At 42.3% G+C, this 20,364-nt stretch overlaps 1 protein-coding gene across 4 annotated transcripts in view; it reads left to right on the top strand.

Moving 5' to 3' along the window:
• The window catches only part of SCAF8 (SR-related CTD associated factor 8), a 216,059-nt gene that overhangs the window by 115,884 nt on the left and 79,811 nt on the right, over positions 1-20,364 (top strand). For 2 of the 4 annotated variants that reach the window (XR_003609283.2, XR_003609282.2), the window contains exon 22: positions 16,497-16,692. The exons of the other annotated variants lie outside the window; for them this stretch is intronic. The gene's annotated coding sequence lies outside the window, so the exon portion shown is untranslated. The remainder of the gene's footprint in view (positions 1-16,496; positions 16,693-20,364) is intronic. 4 annotated transcript variants of the gene reach the window in all.

Genomic DNA, 20,364 nt, shown 5'->3' with positions numbered 1-20,364 from the left:
TCTCATTCTCTCTCTCAAATAAATAAAATCTTTAAAAAAAAAGGGTTTTATTTTAAATTAGGGTGTTAGGATAACATGTAGGTGAAGAATATAGCTTTGGAGCCAGGCTCATCTAGGGCATTGGACAAGTTCCTTAGTTGCTCTGTTTCTTCTTCTGACATTGGGCAAGCCCCTAGTCATGAGACCTTGGGCATGTCACTCAGTTACTCTGTTTCTTCATCTGTTTAAGAGGATCTATGACAGCACTTGAGAGTGCGACATGACATTTAGAATAGGACTGGTACGTGGTAGCGATTGTTATTTTCATTATTATATTGATTCCAGAGAAAAAGATGTTAGAACCACAGACATTAGGAGCACCAGGTCCTGCTTGTTAATATCCACTCTTCAGAGAAAGTGTCCTAAAAATACCGAGAGAAATGGAATGGGGAGGTATCTTTAGATTTAAAGTCTCTCTTTTTAGCAGGACTTGATTTATTCCATAACTGGAGACCTGTGTCTCTCTTTCCTCTTCACCCATTTTGCCCAACCCCCCCTTCTGCCACCTTATTTATTATTGTACATAAACCTGTAGGAAAGTATAGAGCAAAAAGGCAGCCATTCAAGAAATAATGCAGCAGCAAGGACCAGAAGGACATAGCAATAAGAATATTCTTTGATGGCATTACGGCTCATGGTTCACTCATTCTCAGTCTGTCTGAAAAGGCAGAGGTAGAGACAGGTCTCTGGAGGAAAGGGAGGCTGCTTTGTGCAGAGGGCAGCCCAAACGGCCTTCACAGAACTGGCTCTAGTTGGGTGGGTGACCGCGGAGTCAATGAGCAGAGCCAACGCTCTGCCATCCCCAGCTGACCTGGAGGCTGATGCTGAACACACTATGGTATTACAGATGACAAGCACCGCGGTTGTTGGTGGTTGTGACACCTCTGACAAGCTGCATGGGACTCCACAGCCTCTAGTGTAGTAGAGTTTGTCTTGCATGACAGAGTGTGAGGGAGAGCAGGCTGTGAGGCTGAGTTTGGAGGTATGGATTCTGTTGGAGATTCTTGAAAAAATTGGCCTTGGGACGTAGCAACTTTTATGGGTCATCGATCAAAGAAAACTGGAGCTGGTAGGCACTTGACAGATTATCTAGTCCATGAATAAGAACTCCAGTGTGTCAAACTGGGGAGAAGAAGGGAATTTGAAAAGCATGTTTAATGTGCTTTGTTCTATAACGCACAATAAAACTTTTTTCATTGAAGTCTAATTGACATACAATATCCAGTTTCAGGTGTACATCATAGTGATTCTATACTTTCGTTATTATGAAATGATGCCCACAGTAAATCTAGTTATGTTCTGTCACCCTGCAGTTATTATAAAGTTATTGACTATATTCCTGGTGCTATCCATTACATCCCATGGCTTACTTATTTTATAACCAAATTTGTACCTCTTAATCCCCTTTTTGCCTGCCCTCCCAACTCGAGCCCAAGTTACACAGTAAATTTGGGTAAAAGATGGGTTCTAACTCAAGGGTGTCCGATGGTTAATCCTGTGTTCCTAACGTCCACTCTCCATGTTTTGGATGTAGATGACTTGTAGCCAAGGCCATGCCAGAAAATTACTGAGAGCTCGTCTCCTCTTACTTCATTATCCATGATGGGAGTTGCTCTTCAGAATCCCGGGCTGTGTATTCAGAGCCCATGCTCTGTCACTTTTCAGATTTAGTCTTTGTTTACTTTGTTTGCCTAAAACAACATTTGATCTTGCTAATTAAAATAGTGCACTTTGATCCCTTCAGAAATCTTTAGGTCCCCTCCTCACATCTGTAGATCTCAGCATGAGATCAATGAGCTCATGTCCGCCTCACACGTCTGACAACTTGGAGAAAGACATGCAGGGGTCCCCAGAAGTTGGTCTGAGCTCAGCACTGATCTATTCACGACACACAGCTTTTAAAATGAGCTGCATCTAGAAAGAATGGACTCCATTGTTGAAAAATATTTTATCAACCAAATTATGTTTGAAGTTATTTTTATTTTCTTTCAGCCCCATCACACACAACCATCTCCATCTGATTTCACTTCTGCTGTGTTCTTAGCTGCAAAAGATTTTAGGAAGATGACAGTTGGTCGACTATGAAATGTAGAATCTATTTTTATTCAAGATCATTGATTTAAGTTTGACAAACTAAAGGAATATCATGTTCTATCCGTTTATGAGATTAGTACCTACCCAGTGAGTTGTTCCAGTCTAGAAAATGTTCCAGTTCTCTAGTGATTAAAGATTAAGTTTTGGCCTAATTGAGTGTGTAGGGAGATTTTAGTCACAGGAATTTAAAATTCCTGCACCCTGACCGGCTTCCTCTGCGTGCCCACTGCTTCCTCAGACCATTTTGTCCCTTCAACCCAGTTAAAAGCTTCCAAGAGCTGACGTGCGTGCTGCGTCCTGCAAAGAGCCTTGTCTTTATCATCTTTCTCATTTTCTTAAGCTGCATTTGACAGCTGCATGTGACAGTTGGGAAATTGCTTTCAAAATTGCGTCTGGATTTGAGTAGCCGATTTAAATATAAAAGAAAACCACATCTTTTTAAAATTTTAAGCCGAAGGCATTTGCATTCAGTATCTTTTAAATAAGGAATAAAGCGAACAAACAACGACAGAACAGTCCCAGTTTTAAGTATCTTTCGAGAACGTTTTGGGGTAGGGGGCATAGGGCATCCTCAAATGCGGTTCCATACGGTACATAGCTGTACGTTTGAATTCGTTGAATTTTGAAATCTAGTTAAGATATATATTTGATGTCATTTTTGCAGAACCCATGTATATGTGGCTTATTAAGTAGAATTAATAATCGTTCAAGACAGAAATGATCAGGAGAGAGATTTTGTGTATTAATGCTAGTAAGGCAAGTGTGGGAATTCCACACACGCATGTCAATAATGATAATGCATATGGCTGTCAATATCCATGAGCTAACTTTTAGATATTGCTAGCATGCAGCTTTTTATCTCTGGTGCTTGGCAAAGTGCCAGGCTATGTCTAGTTCTCAGTAAATATTTGTTGAACTGAAATTACATGTCCTGTTTGGAGGGTTTATCTTTATTATCTTTAACAGAGAAATAAAAAGATCTTTTCTCCATTTCACTTGACATGTTCCCCTGATTGTCAAGGAATGTAGGAATAGAAATTTGAGGTTCTAAAATATTTCAGTGAACAATGAAGATAAATAACATTTTAGAAATGCTAATAAAATCATTTATGAGGCTTTTTCTCAAGAAGCACATAACTATCCTTAACCTCTTCATACATAGACACCTAGAAAAATGAGAAAACAATGCAAGAGGCACTGATAAAATAGACGTATGACAATATCATGTATTGTACTTTTTATTCATAAAATATATATATATTTTTATCAACATCTTTTACATCCTTTACCTGTTTTCTTCCCGATGCTCTGGTTTTCCAAACCAAGTATGGTAGAATTCTCTAGGTAGTTTTATACAGCAGAATGATAAACATTCTTGCCAGAAGTCAGAACTTCCTATCATTAAAAATTTGCTCGTAAAAGTAGGAGTTATGGAATAGCATTGACTTTGTATTCAAACGTCCCTTCAGGCGTTATTACTGAATACGATAACAGTAAACATTTCCATCCTGGGGCACAGACATAAGTTACATCCTATGCCCAGTGACATAACAGTAAAAATTCATTCATCCAAATAAATAATAGGTAAGAATCATCCGGCAAAGTCATCCACCAGATTCCACTTGTTCCTCGAGGAGAAACATATTTTTCCAGTAGGAGAAATCCCACCTTTATCATTGAAATCTGTGAGGAAAAGTAAATAAATAAAAATTTGAAGTGTGATGGATTGTGCTAGAATTTATTCCCTTAAGTAAGACTCCTGCCTACAGAGTGATGTGACTGACTAAAAGAATAGACCCACTGAGTAGAAATAGAAAAGCAATTTGGAAAATGTGTTTCTACTCCAAAGTTTTAAATGGTAACTAACGATGTAGAGTCCAGTTCTGCGGACTTTTTAATCTTCCTTTAATTAACTACAATGAGGCGACTGGACAGGGAATTTTGTGGCTGAAAGGTGCTGGCCCAGGAATCTTGCCTAGTTACTGAGAGAAGTCTAAAGTTATATATTAGGGGAGGAGGGGATCTTATAACATAGTTCTCTAAAAACTATTTTTACTTCCAATCAATGCAAACTGTCTTATTTTTAAAGCAATCTTGTTGCAGTTCCCTTAGAATCTGCCGGTCTTGCTCCCTTTAGCACTTGTGCCTCTAGAGACATAACTGAAATAGAACAGGGCCCTGCTGTGTCACATTTAACTTCTCAAAATTGCTCCAGCCTTCTCCGTTTTAGGTCCGGGACATGGAATTGGAATTCACTTTGGCTAAGCTGAGATCCTTTATCACCCTACTTAAAATGAGCATGACCGTACGTCCCCGTTTGCCCCCAGACATCCCCAGTTTATGCCTGTTGTCCCAGTGTGATGATGAATAGTCCTTCTTTTCCATCTTGAAATGTTCTTCCATTGGCAGTAGATGATACGGTCCTCATACTTTGAACTGTGAAATCAGATGACTCCAGTAGTCACAAGTCCTACAAAAACACATGAAATTTGAACGACTTGGAAGAAAGGAAGTTGTCAGAACGTGGCAGGTTAATCTCCCGACTGTGAAGGGGAAGGCAGAAATAGCAACCTGCTGGTGTCTTGGAGGAGGATTGACGACAGATAGCTGAGGCCCTGGAATGGCTTTGAACCTGGAGGTAGACATTTATCTCAACAAACATTTGTGAAGTGCCTGCCGGATGCCTGGTGCCAGGAGGGGGCGCTGGTGATACAGCAGTGAGTGCAGGGGAGCTGGCCCTGGCCCCAGATTGCTGACAGGAGTTGTCCCATCTGGCTCTCTCCAACCTGTGTGCACAGGTCACGGTAAAACCTTACTTGGTAAAGCAAAGACATAGGCTGGCTGTTCGTAGTTTGCACACTAAGTTAGAGTCTCTCTAACCTCACAGCCTTAGCATGCTGCTTTATTGGATCATAAACTCAGTGAGGAAACACCTGGAAGAACTTGAACCTCACAGAATCAGTTATGCGTCTGGCGTGCCCGGTACCTGCTGCGCGGGCACCACGCAGTCCCTGCCCAAGGGCTCGCGGAATGTCCGCTGTGATGAACAGCTGAGAACAGAAACAAACTCATGATTTCCATCCCAAACCATTCAACTGGTCAAGTACTTATAAGAAATCCTGATTTACAGGTTCTATAGAAAAGGCTGGAAGGGTACAGTACTCCCTTTTACCCAGGAATCAAGCCCAAGGAAATACTTGCATGAGTGCAAGCAAATGCATCTGTAATATGCATTATTTGCATTTTATATATAAAACCTCAACAGGGATGATCTATCCAGCCAGTAAACATGAGTTGGGTCTGTATACACTGAATCTGAAGGTGTTCATAATGTACCGCTGAGTGGGAAAAAAGCAAATTACAAGACAGTATTATCCTGTATGGAGATTTTTTTGAAAAACCACCAGAGAGGGTATGTCTGCATGTGTGTGTAAGAAAGTCTCAGAAGCTAAATGGCAGGAGGGAACAGGGGGACTGTCACTCTTTCGTGGTAGTATTTGCACAATCGTAACATATTACTTATATCATTTTTTTAAAGATTTTGTTTATTTATTTGACATAGAGCACAAGTAGGGGGAGAGGCAGAGGGAGAGGGAGAAAGAGAAGCAGACTCCCCGCAGAGCAGGGAACCCAATGCAGAGCTCGATCCCAGGACCCTGGGGTCATGACCTGAGCCGAAGGCAGACGCTCAACCAACTGAGCCACCCACGTGCCCTGACTTGTATCATTGTAAAAAGGTTTTCATTTAAGAATTTTTTTAATTAAAAAAAAAAAAGAAATCCTGACTGATTTAAAGGTACCTACCCAGGATCTCCCGCTGTTCTGAAAGACAGCCAGTAAAAACCAGGAAGTGGGTACCAGAGGCTCCTAAACAGCCAAAGCTGTTGTGACCGGGTCTGTTTTGGAGGAGCATATGGGACCGGGGGACCTAGGCAGAGTATGACAGCTTTGGGCAGGCCAGGAGGTCATGGCCAGGACAATTGGTCAAGGTGGATATGGTCCGGGGTCTTGTTGCTAGGGGGCATCAAGCCATCTAGGAGCTGGTGGAGAGTATGTCTGTGTTTCAAGCAGATTGAAGGACAAGGCCTAGAGGTCCAGCTTACTCCTGGTCTCTGTGAATGCAGACAGGTCTCTTCTGAAGCCCATGTATACATCAGAGAATGAATTTGGGTTCATATCAGACGCTGCTCTGAGATTCTTTTTTATTGTTATGTTAATCACCATACATTACATCATTAGTTTTTGATGTAGTGTTCCATGATTCATTGTTTGTGCATAACACCCAGTGCTCCACGCAGAACGTGCCCTCTTTAATACCCATCACCAGGCCGACCCATCCCCCCACCCCCCTCCCCTCTAGAACCCTCAGTTTGTTTTTCAGAGTCCATTGTCTCTCGTGGTTTGTCTCCCCCTCCAATTTCCCCCCCTTCATTCTTCCCCTCCTGCTATCTTCTTCTTTTCTTTTCTTAACATACATTGCATTATTTGTTTCAGAGGTACATATCTGTGATTCAACAGTCTTGCACAATTCACAGCACTCACCATAGTACATACCCTCCCCAGTGTCTATCACCCAGCCACCCCATCCCTCCCACCCCACCCCCACTCCAGCAACCCTCAGTTTGTTTCCTGAGATTAAGAATTCCTCATATCAGTGAGGTCATATGATACATGTCTTTCTCTGATTGACTTATTTCACTAGGCCTAACACCCTCCAGTTCCATCCACGTTGTTGCAAATGGCAAGATCTCATTCCTTTTGATGGCTGCATAATATTCCAGTGCATATATATATGCCATGTCTTCTTTATCCATTCATCTGTCGATGGACATCTTGTGTCTTTCCACAGTTTGGCTATTGTGGACGTTGCTGCTATAAACATTGGGGTGCATGTACCCCTTCGGATCCCTACATTTGTATCTTTGGGGTAAATACCCAGTAGTACAATTGCTGTATCGTATGGTAGCTCTATTTTCAACTTTTTGAGGAACTTCCATACTGTTTTCCAGAGTGGTTGCACCAGCTTGCATTCCCACCAACAGTGTAGGAGGGTTCTTTTCCCTTTCTCCGCATCCCCGCCAACATCTGTCATTTCCTGACTTGTTAATTTTAGCCATTCTGACTGGTGTGAGGTGGTATCTCATTGAAGTTTTGATTTGGATTTCCCTGATGCCAAGCGATGTTGAGCACTTTTTCATGTGTCTGTTGGCCATTTGGATGTCTTCTTTGGAAAAATGTCTGTTCATGTCTTCTGCCCATTTCTTGATTGGATTATTTGTTCTTTGGGTGTTGAGTTTGATAAGTTCTTTATAGATCTTGGATACTAGCCCTTTATCTGATATGTCATTTGCAAATACCTTCTCCCATTCTGTCGGTTGTCTTTTGGTTTTGTTGACTGTTTCTTTTGCTGTGCAAAAGCTTTTTATCTTGTTGAAATTCCAGTAGTTCATTTTTGCCCTTGCTTCCCTTGCCTTTGGCGATGTTTCTAGGAAGAAGTTGCTGTGTGGCTGAGGTTGAAGAGGTTGCTGCCTATGTTCTCCTTTAGGATTTTGATGGACTCCTGTCTCACGTTTAGGTCTTTCAACCATTGGGAGTCTATTTTTGTGTGTGGTGTAAGGAAATGGTCCAGTTTCATTCTTCTGCATGTGGCTGTCCAATTTTACCAATGCCATTTGATGAAGAGACTGTCTTTTTTCCATTGGACATTCTTTCCTGCTTTGTCAAAGATTAGGGGACCATAGAGTTGAGGATCCATTTCTGGGCTCTCTATTCTGTTCCACTGATCCATGTGTCTGTTTTTGTGCCAGTACCATACTGTCTTGATGATGACAGCTTTGTAATAGAGCTGGGAGTCCGGAATTGTGATGCCGCCAGCTTTGCTTTTCTTTTTCAACATTCCTCTGGCTATTCGGGGCCTTTTCTGGTTCCATACAAATTTTAGGATTATTTGTTCCATTTCTTTGAAAAAAGTGGATGGTATTTGGATGGGGATTGCATTGAATGTGTAGATTGCTCTAGGTAGCATTGACATCTTCACAATGTTTGTTCTTCCAATCCATGAGCGTGGAACGTTTTTCCATTTCTTTGTGTCTTCCTCAATTTCTTTCATGAGTATTTTATAGTTTTCTGAGTACAGATCCTTTGCCTCTTTGGTTAGATTTATTCCTAGGTATCTTATGATTTTGGGTGCAATTGTAAATGGGATCGACTCCTTAATTTCTCTCTCTTCTGTCTTGTTGTTGGTGTATAGGAATGCCACTGATTTCTGTGCATTGATTTTATATCCTGCCACTTTACTGAATTCCTGTATGAGTTCTAGCAGTTTTGGGGTGGAGTCTTTTGGGTTTTCCACATAAAGTATCATATCATCTGCAAAGAGTGAGAGTTTGACTTCTTCTTTGCCAATTTGGATGCCTTTGATTTCTTTTTGTTGTCTGATTGCTGTGGCTAGGACTTCTAATACTATGTTGAATAACAGTGGTGATTGTGGACTTCCCTGCCACATTCCTGACCTCAGGGGGAAAGCTCTCAGTTTTTCCCCATTGAGAATGATATTCGCTGTAGGTTTTTCATAGATGGCTTTTATGATATTGAGGTATGTACCCTCTATCCCTATACTCTGAAGAGTTTTGATCAAGAAAGGATGCTGTACTTTGTCAAATGCTTTTTCTGCATCTATTGAGAGGACCATATGATTCTTGTTCTTTCTTTTGTTAATGTATTGTATCACGTTGATTGATTTGTGGATGTTGAACCAACCTTGCAGCCCAGGGATAAATCCCACTTGGTCGTGGTGAATAATCCTTTTCATGTACTGTTGGATCCTATTGGCTAGTATTTTGGTGAGAATTTTTGCATCCATGTTCTTCAAGGATATTGGTCTGTAATTCTCCTTTTTGATGGGGTGTTTGTCTGGTTTGGGGATCAAGGTAATGGTGGCCTCATAAAACGAGTTTGGAAGTTTTCCCTCCATTTCTATTTTTTGGAACAGTTTCAGGAGAATAGGTATTAATTCTTCTTGAAATGTTTGGTAGAATTCCCCTGGGAAGCCCTCTGGCCCTGGGCTTTTGTTTGTTGGGAGAGTTTTGATGACTGCTTCAATTTCCTTAGTGGTTATAGGTCTGTTCAGGTTTTCTCTTTCTTCCTGGTTCAGTTTTGGTAGTTGATACATCTCTAGGAATGTACCCATTTCTTCCAGGTTATCTAATTTGCTGGCATAGAGTTGCTCATAATATGTTCTTATAATTGTTTGTATGTCTTTCGTGTTGGTTGTGATCTCTCCTCTTTCATTCATGATTTTGTTGATTTGGGTCATTTCTCTTTTCTTTTTGATAAGTCTGGCCAGGGGTTTATCAATCTTGTTAATTCTTTCAAAGATCCAGCTCCTAGTTTCGTTGACCTGTTCTACTGTTCTTTTGGTTTCTATTTCATTGATTTCTGCTCTGATCTTGATTATTTCTCGTCTCCTGCTGGGTTTAGGCTTTATTTGCTGTTTTTTCTCTAGCTCCTTTAGGTGTAGGGTTAGGTTGTGTATTTGAGACCTTTCTTGTTTCTTGAGAAAGGCTTGTATTGCTATATACGTTCCTCTTAGGACTGGCTTTGCTGCATCCCAAAGATTTTGAACAGTTGTGTTTTCATTTTCATTGGTTTCCATGAATTTTTTTAATTCTTCTTTAATTTCCTGGTTGACCCATTCATTCTTTAGTAGGATGCTCTTTAGCCTCCATGTATTTGAGTTCTTTCTGACTTTCCTCTTGTGATTGAGTTCTAGTTTCAAAGCACTGTGGTCTGAAAATATGCAGGGAATAATCCCAATCTTTTGGTACCAGTTGAGACCTGATTTGTGACCTAGGAAGTGATCTATTCTGGAGAATGTTCCATGGGCACTAGAGAAGAATGTGTATTCCGTTGCTTTGGGATGGAATGTTCTGAATATGTCTGTGAAGTCCATTTGGTCCAGTGTGTCATTTAAAGTCTTTATTTCCTTGTTGATCTTTTGCTTAGATGATCTGTCTGTTTCAGTCAGGGGGGTGTTAAAGTCCCCCACTATTATTGTATTGTTGTCAATGCGTTTCTTTGCTTTTGTTATTAATTGCCTTATATAATTGGCTGCCCCCATGTTAGGGGCATAGATATTTACAATTGTTAGATCTTCTTGTTGGATAGACCCTTTAAGTAGACCCTTCCTCATCTCTTATTACAGTCTTTGTTTTAAAATCTAATTTGTCTGATATAAGGATTGCCACCCCAGCTTTCTTTTGGTGTCCATTAGCATGGTAAATGGTTTTCCACCCCCTCACTTTCAATCTGGGGGTGTCTTTGGGTCTAAAATGAGTCTCTTGCAGACAGCATATCGATGGGTCTTGTTTTTTAATCCATTCTGGTAGCCTGTGTCTTTCGATTGGGGCATTTAGCCCATTTACATTCAGGGTAACTATTGAAAGATATGAATTTAGTGCCATTGTATTGCCTATAAGGTGACTGTTGCTGTATATTGTCTGTGTTCCTTTCTGGTCTATGCTGCTTTTAGGCTCTCTCTGCTTAGAGGACCCCTTTCAATATTTCTTGGAGGGCTGGTTTCGTGTTTGCAAATTCCTTTAGTTTTTGTTTGTCCTGGAAGCTTTTTATCTCTCCTTCTATTTTCAATGACAGCCTAGCTGGATATAGTATTCTTGGCTGCATATTTTTCTCGTTTAGTGGTCTGAAGATATCATGCCAGTCCTTTCTGGCCTGCCAGGTCTCTGTGGATAGGTCTGTTGCCAGTCTAATGTTTCTACCATTATAGGTTACATATCTCTTCTCCCGAGCTGCTTTCAGGATTTTCTCTTTGTCTCTGAGACTCGTAAGTTTTATTATTAGATGTCGGGGTGTTGACCTCTTTTTATTGATTTTGAGAGGGGTTCTCTGTGCCTCCTGGATTTTGATGCCTGTTTCCTTCCCCACATTAGGGAAGTTCTCTGTTGTAATTTGCTCCAATATACCTTCTGCCCCCCTCTCTCTTTCTTCTTCTTCTGGGATCCCAATTATTCTAATGTTGTTTCGTCTTATGCCATCGTTTATCTCTCGAATTCTGCCCCCGTGATCCAGTAGTTGTTTATCTCTCTTTTTCTCAGCTTCTTTATTGTCCATCATTTGGTCTTCTATATCGCTGATTCTCTCTTCTGCCTCATTTATCCTAGCAGTTAGTGCCCCCATTTTTTATTGCACCTCATTAGTAGCCTTTTTGATTTCGACTTGGTTAGATTTTAATTCTTTTATTTCTCCAGAAAGGGTTTCTCTAATAATTTACATACTTTTTTCAAGCCCAGCTAGTATCTTTAAAATCATGATTCTGAACTCTAGGTCTGACATCGTACTAATGTCCGTACTGAGTAGGTCCCTGGCAGACGGTACTACCTCTTGTTCTTTTTGTTGAGGTGATTTTTTCCATCTTGTCATTTTGTCCAGAGGAGAATAGATGAATGAGAGAACAAAATGCTAACAGGGTAACAACGTCCCCAGAAAATATACTCTAAACAAATCAGAAAAGACCTGAAACCAGGGGAAAAGAAAGGGAAAGAAAGAGAAAAAAAAAGAAAAAGATAAAGATAAAAACAAACAAAAACAGAACAAAACAAAAAAAAAACAGAATATGATCACATGTGATCAGGCTGGTGCATAGATCAGAGCCACACACTAGATTTTGGGTGTATTTTTGTCTGTTAGAAGAAAGTGCCTCCCAAAATTTTAAAGAAAGACTTATATATGTACAAAATAAGGGTTGATACGATGAAGGGATGGAATATGACTGTAAAGATGAAAATTATAAAAATTTTATAAAAGGAATTGATAAAATAAGAAGCTATTTGAAAAAAGAAAGAAGAGGTTTTTTAAAAAAGGCGGGGGAGAGAATGTGATCAGGCAGGAGACTAGAACAAAGCCATACACTAGAGATTTAGGGTATATTTTGATCTGTTAGAAGAAACTGTATCTCAAAATTTTAAAGAGAGAACAACTTATATATATATGCCAAAAATAAGGGTAACTACTATGAAGGGATAGAATATGACTCTAAAAATGAAAAATAAATTTTTTTTAAAAAAAGGGATTGATAAGATGTTGGTTGAAAAAGGGAAAAAGAAAAATTCAAAAAAAAAGTTTAAAAAATTAACTTTGAAAGACTAAAGAATCATGGTAAAAAAGCCATGAATTCTATGTGCAGTATTCCCCTAGCGCTGGAGTTCTCCCGTTCTCCTTGATCGGTAAACTTGGTCTTGGCTTGCTGGCTGTTCTTGCTGATCTTCTGGGGGAGGGGCCTGTTGCCGTGGTTCCCAAATGTCTTTGCCGGAGGCGGAATTGCCCTGCCCTTGTCAGTCTGGGCTAAGCAATCTGCTCGGGTTTGCTCTCAGGAGCTTTTGTTCCCTGCAAGCTTTCCCTACAGCTTTGGAGGACAAGAGTGAAAATGGTGGCCTCCCAATCTCTGCCCTGAGGAGCCGAGAACTCGGGGCTCCGCTCCTCAGTGCGCCCCCAGAGAAAAGCAGTCACTCCCGTGTCCCCGGTCTCCGGCCACACTCCGTGGTCACCCAGCCTGTGACCAAGCGTTTCTATCTCTGGCACCCGACCCCGTGTGGAGTCTCCAAACCCAGCAGATCCCTGCGGTGCGCTCCTGCGCCGCTCCTCCTGGGGGAGGAAGGGGAGTCTCCCCGGATCTGCCGATTTTTGGGTCCCTGCTGGAGGAGCAGTGGCCCGACTGGGCCACGGATCACAGTTTATGGCCACCCCGAGCTGAGAGCCCGCGCCTCGGCTCCGTCTCTGCAGCCGGCTTCCCCGCTCCGATACCTGGGAGCTCTGCCGCACTCAGGCACCCCCAGTTTTTCTGTGACCCCGAGGGTCCTGAGACCGCACTGTCCCACGAGGGTTCCTCCCCCTGCTTAGCCACTGGAGCGACGTCCCTCAGCGGAGTCGACTTCTAAAAGGTCCGATTTTGTGCTCCGCGGCTCTGTCACTTGCCAGAAGTGGCCGACGGAGGCCCCCTCCCCCGCCGTCTATCCTCCCGAATATCGCCTCGGATTCACGTCTCCGCACGTCCTACCTTCCAGAAAGTGGTCGCTTTTCTGTTCAGAGAGTTGTTGCTATTCTTTTCTTCGATCTCCTGTTGAGTTCGTAGGTGTTCAGAATGGTTTGATCCCTATCCAGCTGAATTCCTGAGACCAGACGAAATCCAGGTCTCCTACTCCTCCACCATCTTGCTCCTGCTCTGAGATTCTTAATCATTCTAGTCCACAGTTAGTACAGAGATGAAGCTGGTAAGCTGTCCCGGTGGAGCAGGAAATCTCCACCGTCTAGTCCAGCAGCTAGGCTAGCCAGCATCTGGTGTTTACCCATGACAGCAGTGAGCAGCAACCATTGGGAGCTCTGTGTTGTGAGGTAAGATAGAAATCTCTTCGTGAAGTGCAAAAACCAGCCAATGGCGTTGCATTGTACTGTGTCCAAATATGCCTCTGTAGACTGAGTTGGATTTATGTTCCACGTGGAAATTTGTAGTTCTGAACAACTATCTCATATGGACTATCCCATTTCTCAACATTGTAGATAACTGAGATTTAGCGTTTGTTGTAGACTAGAAGGCATCTGTTTTCTTTCCAAGTTAGTTCACACAACCAGAAATTCAGATATAACTCTGAAGCCTGTTTGTCTTTTTTTTTTCCTGTTGATTTTCAAGAAACCAACTCTTTAATTTTAGGCAGAAGAGGGATGTTGGCTATGACCTTGGCTTTTTCTTGCATGTGTAGAACATTAAGTACCGTTATTTTCCCTCTCAACACCAAATGGCTTTCTGAATGTGCACTGCTTAATTGCCTTTTTCAATTGAAAACACTTTGAAGTTCTAGTGTAATTAAGAAAGTTTATTTTTGTGGAATAAAAACAGTAGCAAGTCGATTTTCCTTAAAACTAAGTTGCAAAGATTGTTTTGTGTCAAATAGGAGGTGTTAGGTCCCGTGACAAGTGTGAGCCTTTGAGGTTGATGGGACTCAAATCCAGTGTCTCCCACGGAACAGTGTTGAGGTGGCAGGGAAGAGTCAATTGTCTGTGCCCAGCTTCGCTCATGTGAAACAGGAATTCCAGGAATAATGCCTACCACAGAGGGCCATTTGGGGATTGCCTGAGGTCATGTATGTCGAGTCTTAGCGCAGCGCCTTGTTTGCACTTGAGTACTCAGAACTATTAATTTGTTCAGACTATTTCTTCAAAGGCGCCTCCATGCTATAGACTTCAGTCTCTGTAAGTAACATTTTAGGAGCCCCCCTACGCCCCTCCCCAAGCCCCCCCTTCCTCAAGCCACAGGCTGGCCCTGAGCTGAGGGAGGAAAGGAGGCAGAGAATCACTCGGATGCCCTCGGGCCCATAGGGAAAGCCATGGAATATTCGGGAGAGGTCAACGGCTGACAGGGAAAAATGTACAGTCGACATTACCTGTTAAAGAGAAGGAGCGTGGTTTCCACTTTGAAAGATGAAAAATACTGTAGCAAACTTGAATTTTCCCTTAAAAGATCACTGCTGACCTTCAGTAACCCTGTCTGGAAGCAATCACTTTTTTCCTCCTTAGGTCTCTACATTGCTCTAGACAACAATTACTTGGGGGATATTTCATTTCTCATCTTATGTCAGCCTTATATAGTTTGTGTGCTTATGTTTACATATTCCTATCTGAGGAGCAAACAGAAGGCATCTTGGATATATTGGATTTGATGACTCTTCAAGAATCTAAATGGGAACTGGATTGCATTCTAAGTGGGTCGCATTCTGACCTGTTGCCGAAGCCCCGCAAGCCATTGATGATCTCCAGTACTCTCCAGTACAGCTGAGGGCATTCCCCGTGCAGGGAGAACACTTGGCAGCAAGCAGTTGATGAAAGATGCTTTTTTTGGAAGGCTCCTGAACATTCCTTCTACTCCCCAAGGAAATTCTATTAAAATTACCACTCTTTATTATACTTAGCTAAAAATATTCATCACATAGCCTCATAAGTGCTCAATTAGGTTGAATATTTATATATACATTAAAACTTAGCCGTGGCTGTATTTATGAAGTGTAAGGGAGCACTAAGTAAATGTCCTCCTCCCCTTACAGGAAGAACCACTCGGCTGTGGAAACAGTGGTAGGATTGTGCATGTTTGTTTTTGGGGTGGGAATTTTTCTTTCTTTTTTCTTTCTTTTTTTAAATGCTGTTGCGCCTTCCTTGTGGAATGCAGACCCAGGGCCCAGAGGGGCAGGGAGCAAGGTTGGAGATAATGAGGGAGCAGAACAAGGGGCAGGTGAGGCCAGGAAGCCTCTGCCAGGAGCCGGGCTCAATAACCCCCCTTCCTCCCAGGGGGCTGGTGGGGGACTGGCCAAGAGCACCATGTGGCTAGACGGGCGGTCCTCGGGAGGACTCACTGGTAGAGCGTAAGCACCCAGTATGATAAAGCCCTGATGCTGGGGGCTTAAAGCATGAGCAGGGTACAGGCTATGGATTTGTTTAATGTCGGCTGGCAGATGTGTATGTGGTGGTCTTCTCTTCGTATTCTTCTAGAGAAAAACAGCCACTCAGAGGAGGGAAGGAGGTGGTGAGTTGTCTGTGGGAATTCTTATTACTCTCTCTGCCTGCTTTCCAAATAATTGTATTTTAGCTATGATCTCTCTAGTTTGGGGCAAGGAGGTAGTGTGTAATTTTCATTAATAGTTTCCTAACAACCAGGGGCGCCTGGGTGGCTCAGTCAGTTAGACATCAGCCTTTAGCTCAGGTCATGATCCCGGGGTCCTGGGATCGAGTCCTGCATCGGGCTCCCTGCTCAGCAGGAAGCCTGTGTCTCCCTCTCCTTCTGCTGCTCCCCTGCTTGTGCACTCTCTCTCTGTCTCTCTGTGTGTGTCAAATAAATAAATGAAATCTTTTAAAAAAAAAGTTTCCCAAAACCAAAGGTGGAAAGTGGCATTCTATAACAGACGTCACACCCAGGGCCTGTATTTTCACAGGTAGCTGGGGTAGAGCGGGAAGAGCATTGGAAGACGGGTTCAAGTCCCGGCCCCGACACCTGCCTTACACCATTATCTATCACACCTGAGCCCATTTCTCATTCACGAGGCTCCCTTAACACCTGTCTTGCCCCACGTTGGGCTCCGTGCTCAGCAGAGAGTCTGCTTCTCTTCCTTTCCCTCTGCCCCTCCCCCCACTCATGCGCGCGCTCTCTCTCTCTCTCTCTCTCTTTTTCTCTCAATAGAATAAGTAAAAAAAAATGTTTTAAAAAAAAGAAATAGTAAGAAGAGGAAAAGTTGTAACTATAAAGAATGAACATATATTGGTCATCAGTTTGGCTTTAGGTTTTGTTTTATTTGTTCACCCAACAGATAATTGAGTGGCCAGGCACTGTGTTGGGTGCTAGAGAAATTAAATGCCGTCATCCATGTAGAAGCTCCGAGCGTAATAGTAACAGAAGGCAGGAAAGCATGGAAACCAAATATGTACCCAGTGTGTTGCATGTGACTCCATGGGATCCGGGTCTGGCGGCTAAGAGGAAGTCATCTGAAAGACTTCGTAAGGAAGGTTAGTCTCACAATTTTTGAAGACGGTAGAGGGTGTGATTTCACAGAAAGAAGGCTGTGGGGGGCAGGGAAGCAAGTCTCAGAAAACCAAATGAACCTCTTTGGGAGGGTGAACCCTTGTAAAGTCTGATTCCAAATTTGCTAAGGGGAAAAAAAAACAACACAAGGGAAATTGCATAATTTTGAGAAAGGAATGATGTAAATATAATGTGAGTGTGGTTCTATGTGGGTTTTTTTTTTTTTTTTTTTACTTTATCCATTAGGTTAGGAAAGATTAAGGCAGGTCACCTATTAAAGAGTCTCAGTTAAGCTTTTTTAAGAAGTCAAAACATTTTTTAAGACATGCTGCTTATTAACCCTAGATATGAAAGATTTATAAAAGGCAAAAACTACAGTGATATCCCAGAAAAATCTTGGCTCTTGTTCTGAAAATCTTGAAATAAAATGTTTTCTGGAACATTAATTGGAAGACAGCTTGCTATCACCAAATTGTTAGTCTGCGGTAGAAATTCAAAACTGCTAACAGATGCCTCCTACAGATTTTTAAAATATGGAATTATTTCAGCCAGCTACCAAACCATTGATCTATGTAACTCTTTAAAACTATGAAATATGCATATAAATCTACATAACTGTTCAACTGAGAAAAAAAGTTCCTCTTTGTACTATCTACCATAAACATCTGATTTCCAAACTGAGCCTGGCTTTGACTAGAATTTAGCTATTTAAATTAACTCAAGAGTTTACCTAAAAGCAATTTACAGCAAGTTTTTTAAAAATAGTGCTTAAATCTTAGTCCTTGACTAATTTAGTCATTAACTACCTGTGTGACCTTGGGCAGATTCCTTAGCATGCCTAAGAAATGCCCAGGGTTCCTTTAAGAGCATGCTTCCACCCTGAGCACTTGAGATTTGTACAATGCACATATAATCTATATATGTTGTTAGAATATTTAGGAAAACTCCCCAGCTATTCACATTAGTTAGTTCATGAACTTACTGAGGCATATGGGGCCAGGCCCACTCTATGCCCATTTATATTAATCATATTTGCTCCCATGTTGAGTTAAATAGGACCGGGGAGGCAAAGAGAAGGCCTTCAGGAGTTAGACTCCACTTCCGGACACAGCTGCCAGTCAACCCAAAATAGGAGCTCAAGGGGAGACATTAGCATTTACTCCCTGTACCATTGGTGGTGGAGAGAGGGGTGACCTAAGTTAATACACACCTGCCACCCCCCAGCCCCCACTCCAGGCACCCAATCCAGCTGACCAGGTGCCTCTTTAAAAAATAAACAAATGTATCTTTCTCCTATTTTTATAATAAAAATTTTATAATAAATTCTAATCATGAACCTCCTAATTTTGCAAAACTTCCCTTTTGTAATTTTTTAAACTTTTGCTAAATATTAAAGAGTATCTGTTCCATTGTATAGATAATATATAGATAAAATTGGGTCTCAGAATATGCAGATTCTATTTCTGTTATTATTTCTACTTTAAAAATCATGCAAGTAATGCATATAGTAGATAAAAGTATAAGATAGAGGTAAGTATGGAAAAAATAAAATCACCTGTAGTCCTGAATCTGGGCATATTTTTTTTTATTCCTAAAAGTATAGAAGGTGTTTGTTTGCCATACAGAATACATGAATGTATAGAATAAAACACTGCAAAAAGAAAAAGGTTTTCACTTGAAACTAATATAATCTTATGTCAACTATACCTCAAAAAAAAATAGATCAAAATTAAAAAAGCAATTGGAGAAAAGGATGAAATAATATGTATAAACATTAGAAAACCAGTTGTTAAATCTCTTTAAAAACAAAAAAAAAAAAGGAAAGGGGGCACCTAGGTGGTGCAAATGGTTAGGCGTCCAACTCTGGTTTTGGCTGGGGTCGTGGTCTCAGGGTGATGGGATCGAGCCCCACGTCGGGCTCCACACTCCACACAGAGTCCAACTGAGATTCTCTTTCTCTTCCTCTGCCCCTCCCACTCATGCTCTCTTGCTCTAAAAATAAATAAATCTTTTAAAGAATAATAAAATAAATTTAGAATATTTAGAAAAGAAAAACTGTTCAGAGAGTATAAGACCAGGTAGGCTGGAGGAAGCGTCTGCGTTCTGGCGTCCCCCAGAGCTGCGCTTTTCCCAGTCTTGCCGGCCCTGGGTTTCTTTGGGCCACCAGCTTCATCTCTCTGAGTCTCGCTGCAAAAATGGGAATACTGATGCCCATGTGTCCAGAGTGCTGATGGCAATTTATGGTGGAGGCCCCGCGGGAAGTAAGTGGGCGGCTGTCATCGTTCCAAAGTGTGTGGGCAAGCGCAATGCTGGCACCGAGCCGTGGGGCAGGCCTGCCACTCGGACTGTGACAGTTTGGGGAAGACAGCTCTCAAAGGGTGCAGGGGTAAATTCAGTGGCTAGACTCTCACAAAGGGAAGCTGACCCAAGAGGGATGATAAAGTCAACAATGGAATCCTGCTAATATATGCAAAGTGAGCCTCATCCTGATGAGAAAGAAACAAGGTCTTTGTGCAGAGGACACTTATGAGGAGAAGATGCACGGTCCCAGGAGACCGTGAAAGGGTAGAACAGCACTCTGGAAAGCCAGGCAGGAGGGTGCAGGCTGGCTTGAGATGCGCTTCTGTCACATACTGCAGACAGGAATGGTGTCTCTCAGGTGTGGCTCAGAGTGGAAACAGTGAGGAAGGCAGAGGCCCCCTGCTCAGGGCCATGGCGGGATCTTAATAGACAAAGCTCAATCTCTACGTAAGAGGGAAAAGTCTACAGTCAGAGGACAACGAGAAGGCCCTAGTTCTTCTGAGTTGCCCTGGCCTTGAAAAACTGCATCCCTGGGAACAAGAAGAATTTATAGGTTGACCTCAAAATTGCTGTAAGACCCAGAAATTGTGGTGAGCAGAAGAGTTGCCTATGCTTGGAACGAGGCAAATGTTTTGATTTTCAAGCAAAGAGAAAGGTAGTGCCAGTGAACTTGTCATCATTCCCAGCATGATGCTGAAAAGAATTCATTAAAAGTTTTGTCAGCTGTTAAAAAAAGGGGGGTGGGAGATTCTGTGTCCCAAAGGCACTGGCATAGGTTCACTAAGAAGAATTCCTGCCAGAAATAAGATTGCAGCTTTTCCAGAGCGTCGTTTGATTGGCAGATGAAAAATGTTCTAGATGCTCCGTGTTAGGATGTGAGTGACGTGTCTGAGAAAGTCGCTAAAAATGTATTTATGAAAAGGGTGGAGACATAGGGCCTGGATGGTAGTGCTGGCTCGTACCGCCCCACTTGGAGCACCTGCTCGTGGACTGGTGTCAACCCTAGAGGTGGGCCTGCTGGAGGATGGCCCCCAGGCTCCTGGTAGAGCCCTGGGGGGAGACCCTCTCGACCTGCCGTTGTCGGACAGTGTGGAGCAGAGATCAGAAGCCCAGCCGGGCTCAGGGGGAGGAAAGCAAACCCGACTGGGCACAAAAAGAAGCACCAGAACAAAAATGAGGGGAGCAAGGGACAAAGACACCTGGGAACAAGGAGGAGCAGGGCCGCCACGGAGGGTCCTCACGAGGAGGTATCCTTGCTGTGGCAGTGATGTCTTTGCTGGCCACTCTTATAGCCTGGCACTGGCCCATTTAAAGAGTCCCAAATGGGAAACAGATTTCTTTTTTTTTTTTAAAGA

Source organism: Eumetopias jubatus, unplaced genomic scaffold (assembly GCF_037043125.1).
Source record: "Eumetopias jubatus isolate StellerSeaLion01/CBP00866 unplaced genomic scaffold, mEumJub1_p1.0 scaffold_6, whole genome shotgun sequence".
In the NCBI taxonomy this organism is placed as follows: Eukaryota; Metazoa; Chordata; class Mammalia; order Carnivora; family Otariidae; genus Eumetopias; species Eumetopias jubatus.
Note: the sequence above shows the minus strand (reverse complement) of the source record. Positions and strands in the feature narration are given on the sequence as shown.